This window comes from Mchenga conophoros, linkage group LG18 (assembly GCF_057382185.1).
Source record: "Mchenga conophoros isolate Kocher_MC1m ecotype Shallow Benthic linkage group LG18, M_conophoros_male_GT1.1, whole genome shotgun sequence".
NCBI lineage: Eukaryota > Metazoa > Chordata > Actinopteri > Cichliformes > Cichlidae > Mchenga > Mchenga conophoros.
The window spans coordinates 17,956,643-17,970,740 of record NC_140543.1 but is presented as its reverse complement, the minus strand read 5'-3'; the positions used below and the strand labels follow the sequence as shown (position 1 = coordinate 17,970,740).

The following is a 14,098-nucleotide window of genomic DNA, read 5'->3' as shown; positions in this document are numbered from 1 at the left end:
AGTGATCTAGTTTCACTACATTTGCATTCAATCTAAATTACGACTTAACACCAGCGTTAATGGTTTATTATCGTGTTAGAGAATTGTAGGGCTCATAATCTGGCAGAGCGTGGAGATGCAGTTTCACTGGACAAAACTAATTCAATCACATGAGTGCGATCTTCTTTCCAACGAACAATCTGACTTTTAAACAGTTTAGCGAGGCTCTCGTTTGCGTAGGGGTTCTATTATCATATGTTGATTTTATTGTTTGTTCCCAAATCTCCTTTTTCTTAACTTGCCCCTCGAGGGTTAAATATGAGTAATTAGAAGCGAACTTGAAAACAAGGAGTCTTTCTTTGTGTGAAGTGAGCCACAGAGACGCAGGGAACGAGAGGAGAGACTGATTTTTTTACACTTTCTGCACAATTTCCTCTCTATTTCCTCCCTGAAGACCCTTGTCTGCAGAATGTGCAGAGTATGCTTTCCGTGGACAGGCTATGAAACCTGCCAGAACAAAAAAAAAAAATGAAAAAAGAAGAGAGAGAGAGAGTAACACTCCTCCCTCCCTCGTGTGCTGTGTTACAGAATGATGGAATTATTATACAAAAAACCTACTGCCTTATTTTTTTCACTTTTTTATCCCGGAGTTCCCGGAACACTGAGCTACTATTATAACCAGAATACTTGGACCGCACACACCGGTTACCCGCTCTGACGTCGGGAGAGAAGAAAACACAAATGCTCTTTTTGCAAAGTGCATCTGACTTTATTTCTGTCCTGAATCATGCTTAATTGGTGTTCATGTGAGAAAGTCCATGGTAGACTGTGGCTGAGGTTCAGCGACGAGTAGTGTTAGAACACCGGGATTTCCCAGCCTGCACCTTCTCAAACATATGTCGGGACTTTAGCTAATGATAGTGACAAGGCTGTTATTAGACCATACACTGCAAAAACGCCCTTGTGAATTTAATGCTGTGCTACAGTAGCAAGAGTAACATTGAAATCCTCACTAACTCTGACGCTCATACAGGTAAAATTGACCATTTGTATTTGCTGAGTGATCGTGTTTTAGAATTTTGGTGTAACTCTCACTCATGACTTTTTTGTAATGTGCATTTTGCATATTTATTTATTTATTTATATATATTATTTATCCTATCAAAAATAGGATACCAGTACATGCTAATGCTCTCTTTTTTAACCAACCCTTTAAGAACCAACACTTTTGACTGTTGTATCTTTTTCGGTGGTGTATGTTGATTTAGTGCAACATGCACAAAGTCCTTGCTATTACCATGTTCTACAATATGTTTACCCTTGCTGCAATCAGTCAACCAGTATTTATTTTCTGCAAAAAGTCCACATTTAACAGCCTTGCTCTTCTATCAGCGACACATCCATTTTGGTCGTTTTAGAAGGAAAACAAAAGTAAACATCAACAAACCACCTCGACAAGGGCACAAGTTTTCATTCTTTTTTTAGAGCCATGGTCAATGACAACTGTCAGACAACTTTTCACTCTAATAGGTGAGAATCGCTACGCTCGGTGAACATTTGTCAGCGAGTTAAAGCAAAGGTCAGAACAGCCACATGAAGGCACCTTCTACCGAGAGAACCTGTGAAGACGCCCATTGTGCACACTGGTGTTAGAGCAAAGGAAGTTGGAGAAAAAGAAGGAAGGATGCCCTCTTAAAAATCAGGAAATGAGACTCCAGGATGCCAACTGCTCACCCTGCAGTGTCTTTTTAACCTCCTATAGTAGCAGCACACCTAGTGTTAACACGGGTCCGACATAGTGATGAGGCACATTGGCAAGAAAAGGTGTTAAAGGTAATTAATGCTCTTAGTCAACAGTGTTGCAAGTTTCAGTTCCCAACATATGCTTCAGGTTATGACAGGTGTGTTTTTGTTTGTATCGTATTTGTTTCTCAGACAACATGACATAACCGTTGTTTTCCACCTACTCTGTCGTGAGTCATCAGCAACTGCTGTTGCTGGCTGTCAATAAAAGATCATTTTATAAGCTCCTAAATTACGCTTCACTGCAAACTGTGAGGCAGCGCGGCAATAACCTCCTCCCTCCAGTTTAGCGCGCACACACACACACAGACATACACACTTAATGGCAAAAATCAGCTCTGGATATTTTAACAGTGGGAGGATGGAGGACCAAGGCCAAGGGCTGGGAAAGGGAGAGGAAGGAAAGGGGAGATGGGTAGATAGAGGGAGTCATTAAGATAGCTTGGGTGTCAGCGTAATCCGTCAAGCCTGATAAGGCCATGGCCTGCTGCCAAAGAGCAAGGTGTGGCAGTTTCCCTCACCAATCACTGTCACTGGTAGCATCCCTCATAACAAATTTGTTGTACTTACTTTTGGTATTAGTACCAAAACTGATTAAACAGAAATGAGGGAAAACATCTGGCATATGAGGGTTATTTAATGTTGTGTAGTAATAAAATCATTTCAATTGGCCTCTTTACACTTGTCCCCTAGATTAAATCTGTTTTTCCGGCAAAGCCACATTAAGCCACTGGTCCACGCTGATTTTGAGTTTTAATGCGTTTAAATGATTTAAACACACTTTAAATTGTCCTTTTGCCAAATCACTGCTTGTTTTGTCAACACAAACGCGGAATTTTTAAGTATAAGTATTTATGAAACTACCAAGAACACAGAATACAAAATTTCCGAGCAAGAATGTTTATTAAATATGTTATTTACAAAAGTGTTTTAAAGTAAATAAATAAATAATTACATTAAAAAACTATTTCTTCCAGCAGGATAAAGTCAGAAATAAACTGCAATGCAGCGACATACACGCACAAGATAGTACATTCACAGTACAGTCATTTTAATTGACATTTTTTTCATTGCAAGTTTGCAGCAAATATGACTAAAACAGTGGTAAAACAATTATTTCAAAAGCGTTTTGACTGTATGCAGACATGACAAGATGCTTTGTGAAAGGAAAGATATGTAGATAAACTTTTTTAATGACAGATTAAGAGGGAGAGCTTTGAGTAAAACACAAAAATATACCAATAAATGTAATAACTAAGTACAAAAAAACTGTATAGATTGATTTGTTCATCAATGTCATGGCAGGGTTTTTTGTTTTTTTGCACTTCCCCACTTCTTGCAGTTCTTAGGTGATGACACAAAACCTGTGCAAAGAATGAACTTTGCCTTTGCATGTTAACTCTCCACCCATGACTGCAATTTATGGAAACCAACTACACCTGAAGCAAGATTTTCACTTGCACAATCGATCAGGTTCACACACACGCACACTCTCCCAAGCAGAAACAATTCAAACATACTTTTAAGTACTTTAAGCATCTAAAAAGACGTGGCTAAACCAGAGGAGTGATCGTGTGTGTTTTTCCTCTTTAAATGACCCAGAAAATGGTGTGCATCACTATAAGTGCTGTCTCCCCGAGGGCGATGATGGATGGCTTCATCAGCCCTGTTGTCTCCTGATTAAGTGGCTCTTACTAAACTCCAATTTGCCAGTTTGGTGCAGTAGCAAACCACACTGACTGACTGGACCCCTCCAGAGCATTTCACTTTCACACTTCATTCTCTCTCATCAGCTTGCTCCGCCCGTCGAGCGCTACCGTGACCAAGGTGCACTGCTTCTCGAGTGGCTTGCCTCGCAACAAGCCGTGCACAGTGAAAAGTCGCACAAATGTTCATTCATACATTCGGTCACTAAACATCATCAAAGAGAGTTTCTGTTTTCATTGGCACTGAGGCAAACACACCCAGTCCTGTTCTGCAATGAAAAGTTGCCTGTGCCTGAAATTCAAGGTGCCAAGGAAGTGTTTCAGTAACGGTGAGGTTCTCTCAAAAGTTTTTAATCAGCAGCGTGCAGGTGAACCTTGGGAATGTTTCAACATTTCAACACTTGTGACAGAAGCTTGCAAGATATTTGATATTATTTACTATGCACTGATGAAAGAGAGAACTATGCTGATCTACAAAAGGAGGTGAAGAGAGGAGGGAAGGGGGAGAACAGAGGTTTGAAAGATGACGCATAGGAGAAAGCTGAAGCCTCCTACTTGCACTTAAGGAGGTGTGAAGAGCTGTTCAGGTCCCTCTTGTTCTGGATTTGTCCCCCGAGCAATAAGAGGTAACGTGTGGGGACGAGCTTACCTTGTTGCACAAAGGATATCCTGTGTTTTTCACACAGACTCACACACTGACCCACACACTGAAATACAAAACCCCTTAAGCTTTTCCCTCTGTCAGAAGGCACACGTTTCTGAGCCCCAGCTTACAAATATTTGTTTGCTGACAGCCTGCTGGTTTTCTGAGCCACAGAGGAGAGAGAAGAGCTTTAACCCACATCTCTTTCCCTCAGGCTGATAAAGTGCTCTGATAAGCTGTGAGGTGCTGGTGAAAAGTGGCTAGCCCTCAGCCCCCAGGGTTACAATATAAAAGAGTGGCTTGTTTGGAGAGAAGCAGAACAGAAGAGATGATGAAGCCAGGGAGAGAAAAAAATGTAGAGAGGAAAAAAAAAAAGTCCAGAAGAAAAGAGCTGGATTAATGATGAAGTGGTCTGGGTGCAGCTAGTGTGTGTGTGTATGAGAGAGAGCTAGAGACTGAGTGTGTGTGTTTGCGTGTGCTGGTGAGAACTTACTTTTGCCACCAGCTGTGGGCAGTTGTGGGGGTGGTGGGTAGAAATGGGGGAGCCATGCCATGTGTTTATGTTGACTAATGAGCTAATTACCCAACCCCTAATCTACTTCAACTTGTGTCATTTCACAGGAATGCTGCAGCAGTCAAACGCTTGCAGATTATGGGTCATTTCCTGACAGTTAAAGGCAAACTACTACAGCAGTAATTCCTCCACACCCCAGGCATTAAACCACAAGTGCTACAGCCGCTCCATTTGCCTCTTTATGACTTTATTGTCGTGAAATTTGACTACAGGATTAGAAAGTGACAAAGTTGATTCCAGCAGGGGTTTTTTGTTTTTTGTTTTTTGAATATCATTTTTGCTCTAGAAGACTCAACTCTCGGTGAGCACTTTTCAAAAGCATCCCTTCCTTTTTTTATTGTTTTGTGGAAACCGGTTAAGGTCTGTGCACCATACGTTTATGTAGCATTGTGCCTAAATGTATCTGCGTGAATTTGTATTTAAGTTTAGTCTGTACTGTTTATTAAAAAATAATGAAAAACTTGTCACCTGTTGTAAAATGACCAAACATAGTCATTTTATAATTTATCAATCAGTAGATAAACATATATCTTCTTTTTTTTTTTAAGTTAAATCTCATCTGAGAAATGCAAAAAGAAAGTATGGCTGTATGTTTGGCTAAGCTAAGCTAGCTAACTGCATGTCTTTGAGTTTTACGAGTTGACCTGACATCCTGGATAAAAATGATGATGCATGTGAAATGGCTACAAATGCTTGGACCACATGAGCACTGACTGATTTGATCATCAACACATATCTCTTGAAGAATTTCTTCCTTTCATCTAAGAATATAACGCATAACTAGAATTGCTGCGGCTCCATAATTTATTTATTTTTTAAAAGTCATATTTTTTAATGGAAGTGATGGACATTTTAGGATAAACAGGCAAAAGTTTTTCTGAGAATGAAGTCTAATTTCAAGTCAGCATGGGAGGTCTCCACCCGCTCCACCCCAGAGCAAGAGGTGTGAGTTTGGATTTGGTGAACTCTCCCCTGCTCTCCCACCCCCTGTTCATCATCCTCCCCTCCCCTGAGGTGTATGCTGGCTGCTCTACTCCCCCTCAACAGCCTCCCATCCATCACTCCTACAATTTCACTTTAATAGGTGGTCCTCTTCCTCCTTTCACACAGCCTTATGGGAAAATTCGGCCAAAGAGAACAGCAAAGACAGCAGGGGGTGAAAAGTATAGGATTAGATGCTGATGAAGATATTTACCAATAACTTTCTACGACACGTGAACTTCATTATTCATGCAAAAATAAATAGCTTTATGCGCTATTTATTTTGGACTAAAGCTATCATTTGTGTCATTAAATGCTCAATCACAAACAAGTCAACAAATGCAATAAATTTACCTTTGAATGCCATCTTTTACCATTAAGCCCTCTGGATTTGTGTGGTTTTCTGTTTCTGGGATAAGCTGCCTTATATTAGATACTATACTATAATAATTTTATACTATAGCCTTGCTTTGTTGTTGCTTCTCAGTTTGCTTTCCAACCATGAACCCAAAGCCTGAACACGTTTGCACCACAGCATACCGGACGAGCTGAAGCCGAGCTGCCGCAGTAGCCCCTCCATTCAAACAGAAGGCAGGTTTGGTTGATATTTAAATTGCCTCTGTTTATTTTTCTTCTGGTCCCGTGTGTGCATGTGAGCCCAGTATAAAGGACATGTCCTTTTGAAGGGGATAGCACCAGGAAAGTGAGGGGGAAGGAAACCTTGCTTTGGTGTTTTATATATCAGCGGAATGACTTCCCTCAAATAAAGACGTGTTCCATTCTGCCGGTGGGTCTGGAACAAGCTGCTCGTTTCCTGTCCTGAAAACTCTCAGTGTGCTCGAACAATGCTCCGGGCCAGAATAGAGGAGATGTCACGTCTCGAAGAGCCGGTGTGCTGCTTTTGTTTGACCGAAGGTTCAGCTTGAATCTCGTGTTTACAGTATTTGTGACATTTGAATGAACCGACACAATTGTGGCATTTGAATTAATATAAATGCTGAAACAATAGAGAAAGCGGCTTTTGAACTGTCATGTGGAACAAAAGGCAAACATAAACGTACCTGCCCCAGAGGGTTAAAAGTCTCTTTAAACTGGCTTTTCAGCCTAATATAGTAGCAGTGTTATAAATCTGATAATGGGGATTTTTTTTTAAAAGGTCTCCTGCAAGTAATTTATCTCAGATTCATCAGATTCATCTAAACAGTTACATTTCTACCAAAAGGCTTGGTCGCGCCACGGACAAAGGCTTCTCTTTGCCTCCCGTCTGCCAGGAGCTTGCCATGCAGAGTTTCTCACTCGCGCAGCCCCCTCATCAAATTACAGCCCTGCTCCCTCCTGTCATGTTGGCAAACAAAGGTCTTGAAGCGCACTCCCAGTGTAATTGCCTCTAATCTCAGACATAATGTGGTCTTTCATGTCAACTGGTTGCAGAGAAAAGGGAGCTGTTGTTCTCTCTCAGGCGTTTTTTTTTCTCTGCCCCTTGAGTTGCTCCACTTTCACTTTGAGAGAAGTCTTAAAGCTCTTTCACTTTGTTTTGTGGAATGAGAATTTTATTGTGATGTTGTGCAATTATTTTTTTTTTAAAGAAAAAGAAAAACAGCCTCAGATTCTACAGGCAAATGCTTGGTGCTGCAATTAAAATAAACACGATATGGACTCAAACCCAGAGAAATAGTTGAGCTCCACTTCTCCACCTTTGGCCTGAATTCTCTCTGTGGTGAGCATCAGGCAGCCTGCAGCTGGAAGTGTTTCTGTAGTTTGGCCAGGTGTCTCTTTGCGCTGCCCATGACAAGGCCTCAGCGGGGCCTGGGACTCGAGTCTAGGAGCAGGCTGAAGGCATTGAGAGAGCTGGCTGCCCCTCCGTGATCTAAAATCTCCCGCAGACCCACCTGACTGGTGGTCAGCTGTAACTGATACAACACGATAGCAGAGCTGGAGGGGGGAAGAGAGAAAATTAAGATGTGTGTGAGCATGTGGGGAAGAGGCAGGGAAATGTAGACATGTGGAGAAAAATGTGGGAAAAGAAAAGGAGAAAGGGGTTGATGGAAATTTTGGACAAATTCTTCGACTTAAAGAGGCCCATTGGTTGAAAATATGGAACACAGACTTTAATACGGTTTCCAGGGGCTTTGGCAAGCAAAGATGAACATATCAAGTAAAAAACACAGTATCTGATATCGGCGCTGTTCTCGATGGAGAGTGAGTGCGGGGTAAGAGGAGCTGCAGTGTTTCTAAAACCATTCAGCTGGGCTTTTTTAAGGGACCCAGCTGTGCGCCCTGGAGGTCCTGAGCTCTAACTGGGGAAAAATCAGCACAGTGAGGCCAGGCTGCCGCTTCAGAGCCTGGTTAGCCATGACCTGATGTTCCAGGAGGCTCGGCGAATTGATGGGCCCCAGGAGGGTTGTCACAAGGGCCAAAGAACAATCATCCATTCATCCCTGCAGCCACAGCGAGAGGGCAAACACTCTGCAGTCTCACAAAACTTGCAAAAAGGCTTCAAGTGCAAACTAGCAACACGTGATCGTTTTTGGTACTTGAAGTGGCACAGAAGTTTTGGTGAAAAATTAAATATTATAAATATTTTTAAATATTTTTATTGGGTATCATTTTGTTTCCACCGACATGGAAATTCTCAGGCAAGCAAACTTGGCTTTCAGTTTTGAAATTTTAAGAACTCCAAATACGCTTATATTATCCCATAAATACGGCTGGTATATTTTTGGATTATGTGGCTGAACTGGCTTGAGCCCATCACGCCTCATCTGTCACGACTACAAACTGCTGTTACATAAGACAGCTGAGCCGGTCCAGACATCAAGACCGGTCTTTATGTGGACAAAATGGGTGTGCTCACTGTGTCCCTTAGCCCAAATCCATTTACCATGTCTGCATCAGCCAACTTTTCTAATGCTTTAGTTGCTTCTTTTCAAAGTGTCTTTCACTCCCAAAGATGAGGGGCTCAGAGGTCAGCGGCGCATCGGTTACATTTTTCTGTGACTTATACCGGCCAGTTATTTATAGAGCAAGAACAAATATACAATGGAAGGCGAGTGGTGGGTAGGTTGGGTAGGAGGCAGGCTAAGCCCAGGAACATCTGTCCTTTCAAAGGCATCTCCTCCTTGGTATGCTCAGAATCCACTCCAGGGGTGTCGGCACTTCACTCTTAGTCAGAGAGCTGGCATGCTAGTCAAAACATAGATGAAAAGGAGGGGGAATGAACATCCTCATCCGAGCCTAATCTTCCATATCAAGAAGTGCAATGTATGTTTCCAAAGTCACCCAACTCTTAACAATACTAGGTTGGTCTTATGTAACAGACAACATTGTCCCCTTTTGTCAGTGCCGGGAAGAAACTTACAACAAAAGCAAAACACAAGGTGCAAAAAGAGAAACCACAGTGAGGGGTTGCAGGATGGGGATGGGTGGGTGAGTCTGAGGACTGTTTCACTATAAACATGACTTTACCAGTTACGTTTTCTGCTGACACCAGTATAATTTTCCTTTTAAAAGCTGCAGCCACGCAGCAGCCACACGGCCTTACAGTTCGACTGGTCAATGGATAAAATAGAACTCATCTTTATGATTAATTCCACAGTTTGGCTTTGTGCTGTTTTTCATGTCCCGTGATGTCTTCTCTGATGAGGGCAGGATGTATGTATGTGTTTACGTGTACGCACAGACTCTGTTTAGTCTGCCTGCGTCAGAGATACTTCACGACACACTCATAAATTCAACAGCGATGGCAGTCCCACCCCGACCTCCCACTCTCTATTTCTTTGTGACAAGCATGAAAACAAGCAAACACACACAAACATTAGAATACACGCAAATGGCATGACGATGTCAACACCTTTATTGACCACAGAGAAAGGTGACTTCTGGGGAACTGAAGAAATAATTCATATAACATTCCTGTTTGACACAAACATAACAATATACTTACAGGACGGTTTAGTCAAAGTGCAGCACAGTAAGAAAGATCATCCAAAAATGATTCAGCTCGTAATGTTTATATATTTCATCCTCAAACTTGTTTCAGTCCAAGCTTTTATAAATTCATACATGTTGACTAATAGTGTTTTTATATAGCAAATAGCAAATAATAAAACAAAACAAAGCAAAACTGGTTAAAAAAAAAGAATTTGTTGTGAGATTTCTTCTTTTTCTTCTCGTCTTCTTCTTCCTATGGCCCTGGTGTGTTTTACTTTCTCAGCCATGCTCTGCAGAACAAGTGAGGGCACTTTGAGGATGAATAGCAGACTAAATAAACTTGCTGAAAGCAGCAATGTCACATACTTGAACTGAAGGAGAGATGTAATATTCATGAATCTGTAAACCTCTATAATGTCTGCTCACGGAAAATTTCCAAACCTATTATGTAAATTCCATCACAAAATTAATAATTCATTCATTTTAAGTATTTAAGATTTGTGACAGAGTTATCGTTATTATCATAATCCTGAAAGTAAAGCCAACAAATATCTGTTCGAGGCCCTATTTTTCGGGGCTGCTTTGATGTTTTAAAACACGTGTAAATCTTTAACATAACAAAACATATTTTTCGGGTTTTTTTTTTTGGTTTTTTTTTTTTTTTTACTGTGAATAAAATGTAACCTGCCAGCTTTAAGGCAGATTGTGGATTGATCCAAATTTGAACATGTTTAATTTCACATGTAAATTAGCCATGACGTCTGTTAAATAGAAGTAGTGTAAAAATAGCTCACTCATTACTTTAAAATCGTCATAAAAACAAGTGATTCGCCTTTCCGCTCCGGTTATCCGACAATCCTTAAGTTTAAAAAGTTACTTTACAATCATAGCAGCTGAACCTCGACTCACCTCATTATGTTTTTAATCCACTGTAGGCTCTGAAGGCGGTCTACGCCACCTCTTCAGGTCGCGCTAAATTCCGTGACCTGATCCTGGTTTGTGCGTAACTGTCAGCGACGAGGGGAGAGGCATCAATTAGAGATCTAATACAGTCCCGATGGGGTGGACTGCGCCGCGCTGGATCTGCGCCATCTCTAAACATCAACACACACTCAACATTAAGGTCTGGCCTTAAGGGAATACATGCTTTTAGAAAAAAGCATATACTAGATAAACCCCACAGGCCTAATCTTTATTTTATTTTATTAAAATCCCTTAATTAGAGGGGGAAAATAGGACTTGTCTCTTTTACATAAAAAATGGGCTGTATTTATTTAAAATTGAACACGGAAATTGTTAACCTTTTAGCATACTTTTAAAGAGGAAATTTTTATTCTAAATCCTATTTATAGGGAAATCATATTTATATTTTTGTTTTAGTTCAGTTGTGTTTTGTTTGAAATTTGTCCATAATGTGTGTACTAAGCTGGGTTATATCTTGTAATAATTGAGAGTAAAATTTCAGTGCACTTTGAGTAGTCCAACATAACATCAATATTTGGCCTAGTTCGTTGTTTTCATTATTTTTCTTTTACATCATTGTAAAAGCCAAAACACAATCACACACTTCCACACTAAAATACTTTTATTCCTACTGTAAGATATTTATTTATATAACAAAATAAATGTTTGTAGGTTTTACGTTTATCTAAAATAAATAAATTGAAATAATGCCCCTCCTTTTTTTTCTTCTTTCTTTACAAAAATCAGAAATTATGTTAAATAACAACTTGTGAATATTAACAAATCATCTTGGCTCAATATATTACGCAAATGGAAAATTTAAACAGAGTTGTCAAATGCCTGTGTCAAAAAAAAAAAAAAAAAAATTCACCCTATAATTACATTTTAAGAATGGTGGAAGGGGCCTGCAGTGAACTTGGGCCTCACCAGAGACTCAGATGTACTCTCACACAGTTGCACTGCTGTAAATAATAAATGTCATATCCACGAGCACCAAAATCAGGGGTCAGGATCAGGGTGCGTGACTGCTCAGTCATGTTATTGAAAGCATGTATACTGAATGTGGGTTACTTTTTAAATTGCACAAAAAATATGGAGCATATTATCACTCTAGTATATCATCCAGTCGCCTATTGTTAAATTATAAAAAACTGCTTCTGAAGTGTAACACAATCAACAGAATCTGCCAGTTTTTCAGGATGGGGAAAGATTAGTAAGCAGCATGTTGTCACTTGTCTAGTAGCGTAGTGCCACACAATATCAGCAGACTGTAAACAATAGCAGCAGCATTCTTATAACAACCGCTGAGGTGACCTATGGAGTAAAATATTTTTGGCTGAGTGAAAACAACAGGTTTAATTAGAGAGAGAGTGAATGCGTTGAAACGCACAGAGACGTTTGCAGGATTTCCACTTGAACTGAAATGTGATATCCAACACATGCCATGGAACTTCTATTCTTCATCTGCCCATGCTTGTCTTTGATGCTGTTGCCAAAGCTGTCAGTGCAATAAACTTCTATGAACCTGTGGAGATATGCATTACTGAGATATTACACTTCAATTCATTTCAGTGACAAACAATTATTGTGAGTGGTTTTAAGATCAAAAGCAAAAACTTGTTTGACACTGAAATAACAGGGTCATACTAGCATCTAGTGCTCTTTGTAGGTATTATTTTTATTTTATTTTACCATTTATTTATTTATGGATCCACTTTTTTTTTTCTTTAATTTGCATTGAAAAAAATTAAAGCTGGAAGTTTAAATCATATTTTTACGCTTTTTTCTAAAGGTATTTGATTAAAAAGTGGTCAATATCTCTTTTCAAAGAGATTAACCATCAATTAAATCTCAACTGCTCAGACCTAAGAGACGTCTATGAGCTTTGTCCCGAGCTTTTGAGCTGTAGCTCGGTGATTTAGGTTGAACTTTGTAATCTTCAGGTCAACATCAACATTGTTTCAAGGTGGCACAGCGAAGCGGTGTTGATGACACATTTTGAAACATTGGATCTGAGCACTAATTGAGGTTATAACCTTAAAAAAACCCTTCTACTTGCCTTATCAAGTACTATTGTTTTGTCTATGAAGATGCCAAATGAAACAAAACAAGTAGACTGTCAACTATAGGAAAAACAGAAACAAACCTACTACTCATCCATATCCCACGCTTATGGTCTGAACTATGCAACGCACCAAATATTTAGAGTAATAGCTAGTTACTGTGCTATCACCAACACCCAGAGCTGTCAATCTGTACCCTGGAGCTAATTAAAAGGGCTGTGGCATTTTAATTGTTTGCATACACTTTGAAGGCAGACTGGAACAGTCAAGTGAAGGGCATGGCAAGCATGCCATGCCTCCTTAAATCACTCCCCTGTGCCAAAATGCTGACACCAGACCAAAAATGCTTTTAAAAAAAGGCCCTCTGTGTGGCCATAAAAGACATAGGGAGAAAGAATCATGATGAACATATTTTAAATATGTGATTTAATTAAATGGCAAATCATCAGCTTGTTCAGTTTTTTCATTAATGATATCACCTGTGTGCTAAAGCCCATTTGCCTTCCATGAAATGCCATTCAGACACTCCAAATGACATAAAACATGTTCAAGAAATGTCATTACTTACAGTGTTATCCAGGGCTTGCGTCCCATCACCAGCATGTGTGTGGCTTCATCTTCTGCTCACTACATTTCTTTGGCTTTGTCACTTCTGCCGTTGTTCCCTTGCTTTTCTACCTTCTGAATGTCCTGACACTAAGATGGAGCTGGCATGGAATAAAAGACACATTCTAATTGTGTTGCATGGGACCCCAGGGCATTAGCTGCTCTGGCCTCATGGCTCTCTGCTGCCACCTGTCTGTTCCTAAAAGATCACATGAAGAGCTTGCATGAAGACCTGCAGAATTTGCTGAGTAATGCAAAGAGATCACATTAAAGTCGTTTGCTGTTGTAATTTTTTTTATTGCAATCAAATGTCAAAATTTGGCTTTGTCAGTATGATGAGGGGAAATTCAATTTCCTTTATTCTACACTTTTATGGGCCCCAAAACTGATACACGGCTTTGTTACTTTAAAAGTACTGTATGTTTTACCTTGAAAGATTTCTACAAATAATCACATGATCTCGCTCTATGTCTAAAGACCTCATGTGAAAAAATGGGAATGTTAAGTGACCGGACTTGCATGAAACATAAAAACAAAACAATTTCATTAACTCTAAAGAGCGGCAGAAAATGTATCTGTAAAAGAGCGTTTGCAGATTAAACCCCTGCTTTGTATGATGTGATAGCCCAACAGGAAGCCATTGAAACTCCAACATAAATAGTAATCAGGCCATGGGTAAACCAATCAGCAGCGCTGTTTCAAAATATGCACCAATCAATTAGCAAATGTATTTTCTTTCAAATGTGCAGACCAAATCAAAGCATTTCAGGAAACAAGTTACGGCTAATCTACGTTTTGTTTTTTGTATCTAAGGCTCTCGTTGCAGTTTGCACTCTCAACCTCCTAGATT

The 14,098-nt window shown here is 40.0% G+C and overlaps 1 long non-coding RNA gene across 2 annotated transcripts; it reads right to left on the bottom strand.

Moving 5' to 3' along the window:
• Nucleotides 1-9,521: 9,521 nt before the first annotated feature.
• On the bottom strand, nucleotides 9,522-13,343 carry LOC146553551 (uncharacterized). Of its 2 annotated transcripts, XR_014889598.1 has the most exons (3): nucleotides 13,211-13,343; nucleotides 10,526-12,104; nucleotides 9,522-9,906 (listed from the first exon to the last, which is right to left on the bottom strand). It is a non-coding gene; the product is annotated as an uncharacterized LOC146553551 (long non-coding RNA). The 2 variants fall into 2 exon arrangements; XR_014889597.1 differs by having other exon boundaries at nucleotides 9,522-12,104.
• Between the last annotated feature and the right edge of the window lie 755 nt (nucleotides 13,344-14,098).